This window comes from Cavia porcellus, unplaced genomic scaffold, assembly GCF_034190915.1.
Source record: "Cavia porcellus strain 051 isolate PalLab524CR breed Dunkin Hartley unplaced genomic scaffold, mCavPor4.1 scaffold_8, whole genome shotgun sequence".
Classification (NCBI taxonomy): Eukaryota; Metazoa; Chordata; class Mammalia; order Rodentia; family Caviidae; genus Cavia; species Cavia porcellus.
Window position 1 is genome coordinate 19,616,887 of NW_026947491.1, and position 11,097 is coordinate 19,627,983.

The 11,097-nt window shown below is 41.2% G+C and overlaps 2 pseudogenes; both read left to right on the top strand.

The window, feature by feature from the left end:
* Window positions 1-18: 18 nt before the first annotated feature.
* On the top strand, window positions 19-1,209 carry LOC100718198 (immunoglobulin heavy variable 3-23-like; annotated as a pseudogene).
* Window positions 1,210-3,915: 2,706 nt separating this feature from the next.
* LOC100717916 (immunoglobulin heavy variable 3-23-like) lies at window positions 3,916-4,382 on the top strand (annotated as a pseudogene).
* The last annotated feature ends 6,715 nt before the right edge of the window (window positions 4,383-11,097 follow it).

The window sequence follows — 11,097 nt, forward strand, 5'->3', positions numbered from 1 at the left end:
AAAGATAAACCAAAAGCTATGACAACTAATGAATTTCTGGAAAAAACAAAGAGGATTATTGTGGATCATGAGGTAGAAATGTTGCTCTAATGAGACTTTTGTGCTTTGTGGAAGTTCTGTTCCATCAGCTCTGTGGATTGGGAATGTTCACCCTAGGCCAGGCCCAACACTACATTTGGGAAGCACTAAGCATGGTTAATTTTATAAGTACAAGCTGGGCATAGTCATCAAAGTCTGATGCATAGTTCATACAGATGCTATTTATCTCAGACTTTTAAATTAATACAGGAGAGATTTCAAACTCTGGGGCCACCGTGAGGGAGTAAAATGACTTTAATAAGTAATAAACCAGGATGGCAGACAGGATGGAAACCTGAGATTTGAAAGCATAGGGAGAAATAAAAGGACATGAAGACATAGAGATACCAAGACATTATCTCACAGTGGGTTCTCATATCATCTTGAATGAAATCACTGCCGAACTCCCTCATCACATTCACATCTGAGGACGGCACAGCCCTATGTCAGTTTTTCATGCCAAGAGCCCTCTATATAGCAGAAGGCCATGCAAATAGGGCCTCCCTGTACTGATGAAAACCAGCCCAGCCCTCACCATGCAGCTCTGCAGAGGAGCCCAGCCCTGGTGCCCAGGTGGTACCAGTCGGTGATCAGCACTGAGCACAGACGGCTCATCGTGGAGCTGGCTCTGAGCTGGGTTTTTCTGTTTGCAATTCTCAAAGGTAAATTGTTTAGAACAAAAGATGCTGAGGCATCAGTGGAAATGTATGGGTTACACAGTGGACCTCAATGACAGTTTCTTGAGCAGGATGTCTCTATGTTTGCAGGTGTCGAGGCAGACGTGCAACTCGTGGAGTCCGGGGGAGGTTTGTTGCAGCCTGGGGGTTCCCCAGACTCTCCTGCGTGGCCTCGGGATTCACCTTCAGTGGCTACTGGATGAGTTGAATCTGCCAAGCTCCAGGAAAGGGACTGGAATGGATCTCAGAGATTAAGTACGACGGTGGTAGCACATACGACGCAGACTCTGTGAAGAGCCGATTCACCATCTCCAGGGACAACGGCAAGAACACGCTGTATCTGCAGATGAGCAGCCTCAGACCCGAAGACAAAGCAGTGTATTACTGTGCGAAAGACACAACGGGGGAACATCAGTGCGAGACCAGACAAAAATCTTCGCGCAGGGGCGCTTAGTACCAGCAGGGGTCGCTCGAAACACGCAGCACAGAATCTATTACAAGCGGACACGTACTAAACCATTTTATTATTTTAGGTTGGCGACATGACATTTTTAAAAATGATGCTATTGGGACTGAGGATTTAGCTCAGCGGCACAAGCGCCTGCCTTGTAAGTGCGCAGTCATGAGTTTGATCCCTGGTACTCAAAAAAAAAAAAAATGATGCTATGGGATAATAGAAACAGCAAAGAAACAAATTCTAAAATCCATACTACATAAAATGCCAACTAAAACGCAGAATAATCGATTCATTGTCTAAACCCCACAAAAGACAAGAAATCCAGCGAAACAAAACAGTGTAACATAGTTTGCTATTGTCAATTATTTTATGTTTTCTACTGGGAATTGAACTCATGACCATGTACTTGCAAGTCAAGCATTTATGCTGCTGAGCTAAATCCACAGCCTTATTGTCTGTTATGGAAACTACATTTTGCACTTTGTATCCTTTTCTCAAAGGGGAGAAAATCTTTTTCAATGTTTATAATATAACATAGAGCATGGCAGGAAAATACAGTGTAAACTTGCAAGAATGTCTATAAATAAAGCATCTTACATGTGTCTCTCTTGTTCCTCTTGTTTCACCTCCCAGTCCCTACATGATTGGCACTGGGTCACAGAAATGATGCATTTGGCTTGTTCTCCTCCCAGGCCCTGCATGGCTTCAAAAGTGTTCTTGCCTTTAACAAAATAGATCATTTAACAGATGTGTGGTGACACTGAAGTGCATGAAAGTCTTTCAAATGTAACATCACACACAGAATTGCAAGAAATCATCGTTATTTTTTCAGGAGTACATTCAAAAACATCAGCAAAATTTTAAAACATTAAAAAAGGACATATTATATAATCATTTAATTTTGTTAGCAACTGTTACATTTATACCTGGCTGTAAATTACTCTACACATTTGGTGGTGCAGCATTAAAGTCATCATATTACAGTGATACATACTAACAATGGATAAAATAGGAAGTGACCTATTCATACTCATGAAGGATAAATGATGACAGAAAATGTGGTACATCTACAAAATAGAGGTAAATTTGAGTTATTTTTAGGAAAAAGATGAATCTTGAGACAATAAGAGCAAACTAATTCAGACAAAGAAAGTTAAATCTCACATGATCTGTCTGAAATAGGAGACACAGATTAGATACGATTTAAGCACAAAACAAACTTATTAAGGAACTGAAAAGAACCCTCTACAGAAAGGTGAAGAAATCTGGGGCAGAGGGAATGATAGAGGAAAGATGTGACAGGTAACCATTATATACCACAAACATATAGTGATAAGAAATTTATAAACAATGTTGGATAAAAATAGATGATAAAAAATGTGGAAAACTTTTCAGGTGAAAATGGTAGACTAGAATATTGGAAGAAGAATAAAGAGGCATCTGTGTAGCACAGAATGGAAAACAAGGGTGTTTACAAACCAATGTATGCTAAATGCAGAAAGTTAAGAAGTGCTCACCTGGATATATTGTAGAATAAATATTGTGGTAGCATGTTGAAAGTTTGGGATTGCTTCCGTTGATTGCTAACTGCTGAAAATATTTCATTTATTTATTGACCTTTTCTACTTCTGCCTCAGAAAAGCATCTCTGCATTAATTGCCCATTTCTCATTTTGAGGGGATTTAAGTTTTTTTCTCTATTCAGTATATTCTTGATAGTACATCACTGTCAAAGGGATCGCTGGAAAAAAAATTTGTACTGTGTAGGTGAAATAAATCAGAAAACCTTAATTATTTCATTGTTCATTTTATATAAGAAAAGAAGTATATAAATAGCTTAAAAGGCAAAATAAAGCAGAAATAAAAAAGAAACAAAGATATTTACAAGACTAAAGGGACCTAAGAAATACAGGGATGTGAGAGGGATTCCATGAAACAAGAATTGAAGTTTTAGACACATATATAAGGGTCTACAATAAATGTATCCATCATATATTCTAAATGCGATTGATAAAAATTAATAAAAACTAAAAATAAAAATAAAATAAAATAAATTTTAAATGAAGTTAGAAAAAATGGAACAGAGGAAGATGATGACAGGTGAAACTGAGAAACTCATCAGCAGGCTCCACAGGAAGGCTGGTGCTGTTTCCTTTTAGAAAAGAGCAGAATAGAGCAGTCATACACATTCTCCCTGAAGGGGAGAACCACAACAGAAGATTCCAGAAGCTGGATGGGGAATCAGTCTGCTCACAGATCAGGAGAGCAGAGGCCTAGACAGTGCGGGTGACATTCACACGGCATCAGATCCTATGTGGAGAACACAGCTGTTCAGGGCACTTGGCACTTCACATGTTTACAAAGCAAGTGTCATTAATATAGAATGCATGATATGTGAATGTGGATAAAAATAATCTGTGATGAAGAGGTAAAGCACAACAGAGCACTGTCACCTGAGCTGTCATGTTCTCTGGAATGCATCTTTGTTACCTGACTTGCCCAGCGCACTCACATCTGCTGTGAACACTGCCTGCTCTGAGAGTCCAACCGCAGTGCTGTCTATATAGCAGGAAGGCATACAAATAAGACCTCTCTGTGCTCATGAAATCCAGCCCAGTCCTGACCCTGAGCTCTGCAGAGGAGCCCAGCCCTGGATGCCCAGCTGTTCCCACTTGGGGATCAGGACAGAGCACAGATGACCACTATGGATTTTAGGCTGAATTTGGTTTTCCTGTTTGCACTTCTGAAAGGTAAATTATTGAGAACAGAGGATGTGGGGTAGAGAAGTGGTCCTGACTGGGATAAAAAGTAGACAAGTGTGACAGTTTCCTGAGCAGGATATCTCTGTGTTTGCAGGTGTCCTGTGTGAGGAGCAGCTGGTAGAGTCCGGGGGAGGCTTGGTGCAGCCTGGGGATCCCTGAGACTCTCCTCCATGGCCTGGGGATTCAGCTTCAGTAACTATGGCATGCACTTTATCCGCCAGGCTCCAGGGAAGGGTCTGGAGTGGATCTCAGCTATTGGTAGCGATGGTAACACATACTATGCAGACTCTGTGTAGGGCAGATTCACCATCTCCAGGGACAACAGCAAGAACACTCTGTATATCCGCAGATGAGCAGCCTGAGAATAGAGGACACCGCGTTGCATTACTCTCTACAAGAGACACAGTGAAGGAACAGACGCAAACCTCCCTGCAGGAGCGTTCATGCCCAATAGGGGTCCCTGTGGTCCGTGGGTACCGGGCAGGGCCTTAGGAGCAGGTGCAAAGGAGGACGCCGTGGGGTGAGGGTTTCCTGTGGGCCTCTGGTTTCCCTCATGTGTTAACATCACAGGACCTGAGCAGACCTACAATGCAGGAGCTGCAACGAAGCATCCAAGTCCAAGCAAACATTCTCTGTTGAATCTAGTTGCATACGTGCACATTTAGTAACTGTCTTTTTCACCTCTATGAATTTCCTGGGTGGGTAAATGTGACCTGTACACATCTCCAAGTAACGTGCACGTTTTGTGAAGTTAGCATTCTTCTGAGCGTGAGGAAATCATCATCTAACACGGAATCTGCTAATGTAATCAAAATTATTGGGACTGCCTCATGGAGAAACAATTTGGGAGGCTTAAGGAATTAAATCCTTCCCTGTTCTGTTCATGGGGTCTGAGAGCACACAGCTCTCTCCTCATCATAAGGCCCTCAGGAAAGCTGGTCCCCAAACTCAGCCTGAGAGCCATTTGGGGATCTGTGCTCAAGGAAGAGAAAGAAGGATGGCCTGACTGTAGTCAGGGGAAAGTCTATAGGCCTTGCTCTGTTCTTTCTACCCAAGGAGGCTGAACAGGCTTTGAGTCTATACTTTTCCTCTAAACCTTAGAAACTATAAAATGTATAAAAATTCCCTGTAACTATTTTGCATATCAGACCCTCTCTGTCCCTCCCTCCATCCATCTATCTATATCTATCTATCTCATTCCCATACCTCATTTCTTTGTTACTAGTTTCTCACATTTCAATCTACATGTCACTAAAATATTGGAGAATACTAATGCAAAACCCTTCAGTTTCACAAAATTTATGGTTTTTTCCCAATAAAATTCCCAGAATTCTTCCATCACACATTTTCTTTATTTAATCTAAGTTAATTCTGTATTTACCAGTCACATATTTATTAGTAAATTTTCCTAAAGTAATCAATATACTTCTCTGCTTAGGAATGTCATTCTTAAGGTTAATGTTTCCTGTGACCAGATACATAATGTACAGCTCGAAATCACTTGCACACACATCCATGGCTCCTGAAGGCAGAGCAGAGCTGACATTCTCACACACAGACCTCATCTCTCAGATGTGACCAAAGACCTCACCCTCACTCTCATCCCCAGAAGCTAATGCACCTCCACCTTCTCCCCCTGCTCTGCTCCTCACCTGGTCCAGCATCCTCACTGATGTGTCCTGTGTTTAAGGGCTGAGATTTCCTGCCCCTGACGTGATATTCCAGATACATCTGTTGCTTACACTCTTGATGTCTTAAGCAAGCGAAGAAGCATCAGCAGAGCCATCCTCACTTTCTAAGCGTACCTGGTTATCACCTGGCTCATCTCTCATACCCTCCAAGTGTTTCACTCAGATTTTACTCCTGCTCTTCATGTGTTAATGTTTTGGTTCTTCCCCATAGAACTCTATCACGACATTGAATACAGGCAGTTGTTGTTAATAATAAAACCCACAAATGAAACATGTGCTTACTTAAGCCTCACATCCAAATCGTTCCTGAAATTTCAAGAACTATCAGACCCCATGATAACCTCCCCACCACAGAATTATATGCATAACTGCAATATTTTGTTCTCTCTGTGCGAAACATATTAGTGTTTCTACATATCCATTAGTGCCATGCAATTCAGAACAGAGGTAAGAATTCTGGATGCAGGAGTTATTCTAAATGTTGCCTCACAGTCACAAAGTAGAGATGGCCAGTATCAAAGAGTTGAACCAGTGACAACTCAGAAAGTGATGGACTCGCCTGCTTCGGATGTTGCAGTTCAACTTCTCTCCTCCTTGGAGGCAGAATATCTCTGTCCACTCGTCCAAATCATACGCAGAGGTCCATTTGCAACCAGGTAATCTATTAGGCTTTACTATTGTTGACTCAACTGTTATATTCATTCAAGCCACCTGTTAATATTAGACCTGAAGAGGACAGGAAAAGATACTGAGGGAGTTAGTGGACGTGAGTGTTTAAACAATGGGCATGTATGACCGTTTCGTGAGTTGGATGTCTCTCTGTTTGCAGGTGTCCTGTGTTATGAGAAGCTGGTACACTCCGAGGGAGGCTTGGTGCAGCCTGAAGGGTCCCTGAGACTCTCCTGCATGACGTCAGGATTCACTTTCAGTAGGTATGGTATTAAATTGATCCACCAGGTTCCAGGGAAGGGGCTAGAGTGGGTCTCAGATATTAGTAACAGTGTTGTTACCATACATTACACAGACTCCGTGAAGGGCCTAGTCACCATCTCCAAGGACAACGGCAAGAACACCTGTATCCACAAATGAGCAGCCTGAGACTCGAGGACACAGCCGTGTATTACTGTGGGAGAACCTTCCGGTAGGGGCATTCACGCCCAGCAGGGGTCACTGTGGTCTGTGGAGAGCCAGGAACACGCGCTGAGAAGAAATTGGGGCGGGGGGGGGCGCTTCTTGGGGACCTCTGGGTTTTCCCTACTGTATTAATACATAGGCCTGAGCAGACTCTGCCATGCATAAGCCGCAGTGAAGCATCTATGTTCAAGTAAACATTCTGTGTTACATTTAATTGCATAAATACACATTGAAGTAGTGACTTTTCCATCTCTGCCTGAATTTCCCTGGTGGGTAAATGTGACTCGTACCCATCTCAAAGTAACTTGAATGTTTCTTGAAATTAGTTTTCTTTGGAGTGTAAAATCATCCTCATCTAAAAATGAATATGCTAGTTTAATTCCAAACATGAGGAGCTGTCTCATGTAGAAATAAATTATTTGAATGAGGGAATTAAATTCTTCCCTCTCCACAGGTTTTGAGAACACACAGCTCCCTCCTCTCCTTGGCCACCTCAGGAGACCTGGTCCCCAAGCTCAATCTCAGCATCACCCAGAGCCCTGCACTCAGGGAGGAGGGAAGCTGGACTGGACTCAGGACATAATCCAGGGGCCCTTGGTGTGCTCTTTCTATTAGCTGCTAGCTGAGCAGGACTAAGGCCAGCACTTCGCTCAAGGGACATAACAATTGGGTTTATTAGATTTATCTCTATTAAGCACAGCCTTTCTCTCTTTGTCTCCATCTCTTTCACACACACACACACACACACACACACACACACACACACACAAATGTGTCAGTACACATATCCATTTCACTTTAAAACATACTTAAATTTAAATACCCATAGTTTCACAATATTCAGTTTTCTTTGTCAGAGCTCTCAATTTATTCCTTGTGTTTCATCACTTATTGTAATTATTGGTCACTCGTCTGAGTATGATTTTTTCATATAATATGAAAAGACTTCTGCAAACTAAGTAATATCCCCCTCCTGTTATCAGTTTCTTGTGACTCAGGAATACACTGACCAGAAGAAAATGACCCACACTCCTGACCCCTTCACATTCATGGTTCCTGAAGTCAGAGATAGTGATGTTCTCACACTGAAATTCCTGCCTCCCTGAAGTCACCATGGACCTCACTATCCAGCTCATCATGTGAAGCTAAGCAATCCTCATCCTTCATGCTTCTCTGCTCCTCGCCTGAGATCAGCATAATCACTGACCTGCCCTATGTTTAGGGCCTGAGAGTTCTTGTGCCCAATGTGATGTCCCAGGTGAACTTGCACCATCATTCGTCCAGGGTGGATCCACCTCCCAGAACATATCACCACCTGGGATGGAGCCTGATCTTCACTGTCACCCTTTTAATCTCTACTTCCTGAGAGATGCACACCCTGTTGTATCTTTTTCTGTGCCTTTTCAGTTTTAGGGATGAATATTGAGGTGTATTTTTAAATTTGTTAGTTTAGACCTGTGTCTCTAGTAACAGGTAAAATTTGACCTTTGTTGTTACTCCAAGGACATAAGAAGGCCAAACCTCATTTCCAGCATTTAAAAAAAAAAACTAGGAAAACCTGTACAAACAGAACATCATCCTGTTGTATTGGACCCACAGTAGTTGTTATATTTCATGGAGATCAATCACCTAGACAAAAGAGACTAGGAAGATTCAGCTTTACTGTTAACACCTACTTCCCAGGCACACAGTAGAGGAAACAGTGACATGATGATGATGGATGGCTAGAGGACAGCAGAGGACCACGGTGAGGGTAAGAGCTCCTTGGGTCACAAAACACACAGGTTCCGTGTACACACACACAAACATACACAAACATTTCAAAATGAGAATCCAACAGACCCTCAGACCTCTGGCAGGGAGAAGGGAGGACTGATCACTGAGAATGCACTGAGAACCTTTTCTAAACACAGGACTGGGCTTTGCTGTGGCTTGTAGAAAGATGTTCTTTCAAAGCTTCATGTTCTCATTAGTGAGTAGTTGCAAATGTGGCTTTAGTAAGGTGTGATATTTGGGGTCAGAGTATAACACTTGGGGTCAGGGCATGTCACTTGGGGTCTATAACACTTGGGGTCAAGGTATGATACTTGGGGTCAGGGCATGTGTCTTAGTTACTTTTTACTAGTCATTGAGACAAAATACTTGATGACCAAAGTTGGGAAAGGAAACATTTATTTCTTACAGTTTTTGGAGTTTCTTTCAGTCCATACTCAGTGGGCTCCAAGGCAGGCTGGCATGACGGGGCCGCTGTTCATGGCGGCTGCAAACAAGGCAGAAATTGGCAACAGAGAAACACACCTTCTTCCTGCCATTACATTACATCCTGGCTCCACCTCTATGCCAGTGTAGCACTCACATCCCCAATCCATGTGCTAGACAATGAACCATTCACAAATGCACAATGCAAATGCGTGAGGCCTGGGGTCCACCAAAATAAACCATGATAGCATGACACTTGGGGTCAGGGCATGATACTTGTAGTTCCTCCATCAAAATTGAGGCTTTTCCAATCAGTATTATGGACGTAGTGGTGATCTCTGATGACTCATTTTGATCAAGATAAAGGGAATAATTCCTGTACTCTTTGAATATATTCCAGGGTACAGAAGACGAGGGAAGAAAGACAATCCAGCTGGCCACCACTGTGCATTCAGGGGGCTAAAACAACCATCATTGTCCATTAGCTGTAAAAGAAGCCCAGAGCATCTATGGTCCCTCCAGCTTATAGTATCAATGGAGTCAGCACCAAAAGCAAGATCACTCTCTTTGCAGAGTGATCTTGCTCTCTCTGCAGAGTAATACAATGGTAATAACAAAAATGTGGACACACAGTTATTCCATTTGACATGGAGAACATTACAGCAGATATCGTCTTTGTCTCCAGTGCCTTTTCAGTTGGCAAACTGGGAAGGAAGCAGGAAGTATGGTTGAATAGTGCTCTTGCTCTCATGTGACATCTGTAGTGACTGCCATTATGAGGGTTAGATGGCTGGTTATGAATGTTTCTTTGGCTGATAATACAGATACAGCTGTGATTTGGCTGAAACACAGGAAGAGTGGTTATGATGCGTACTCAGGGAGGCAGAGGGCTTTCAGTCTGGAGGATGTGTAGTTTCTTCCAGACAGCACATGGTGCTCTGTGGGGTATGAGACCAGTAGGGCCATGAGTTTATTTTTGAATTTTAAATTTGCCCCAGATGTTTCTTAAGTTACTTAATGTATAGATTATTATAAGTTCTGTTGTTTTGTCTCTCCTTTAGTATATCTTACAGGTTATTCTTTTTGTTTGTTTTTTGTTTTTGCTTTGTTTTGTTGTATCTCACTTTGAAAATTTTGGTTAGCTTTGGTTTAGTGTGCAAGTCATGGTTTATTAGTAATAACCACTCTTTAGTCTTGAGGTGACTCATGTAAAGCACACAGTACAAAAACAATTATTTTCTAGGCTGTATTTAATGATAAAGTATGAGACCATAAATTGATCTCAGCTAGTTTTAGCCAAGCATGAATACACTTCTAACTTGAGCAGAGGCTGTTTTTTGGTTTAAGAGTAGTGGCAGCAGAGTTAAGACAAACAAAAAGAAAAGACAAAACCCCATTTTGCTAAAAGAAAATAAAAGAGAAAAATAACCAATATTATTAATAAGATTTGTTTTTAGGGAAGACTGAATGGAAAATAGCTGAGAGAAACATCTATGACAACATTTTTTGTGTAAAGATATGTATTTATAGGTGCTTTGTTAGGTAACTGGACTCTTTATTACAGAGGAGAAATGGTGATTTATTTAAAAATTTTTCACACACAAATATCTTTCAAGATGTCTACACAGTGTCCTAGAATATTTGCATCTGGTTATTTGTCATATTTCCACATAATAATGTCTTGAACAAAAGAGAGAAAACTAGCTTTAGTCTGAGAAGATCAAACATCGCAGATTATTTTATTACATTAGATGTGTGTGTATGTGTGTGTGTGTGGTAAATAATAAATATTATACTTTTATTTGAGACAGGGAGATATAAAATCCAGAGATATCCTGCAGGTCCTGGAGTTATACAATGTGTGGTTGTTGAAGTCAAGAACTGAACTCAAAGATAACAAAAGAACAGCATATCAGATGAATAAAACAAAAAAGAAACAAGAGCAAGAACACAAAAGAAATTTTTTGAAAATGATAATAAAGGCAACATTTTTCTCAAATTATTAGTTGAACTTTAAACACAACTTAAAATATATAAATATCAGGAAAATGACTTATACTAACTACAGATTAAGAAGTTGAAGTTATATTTTAAATACTT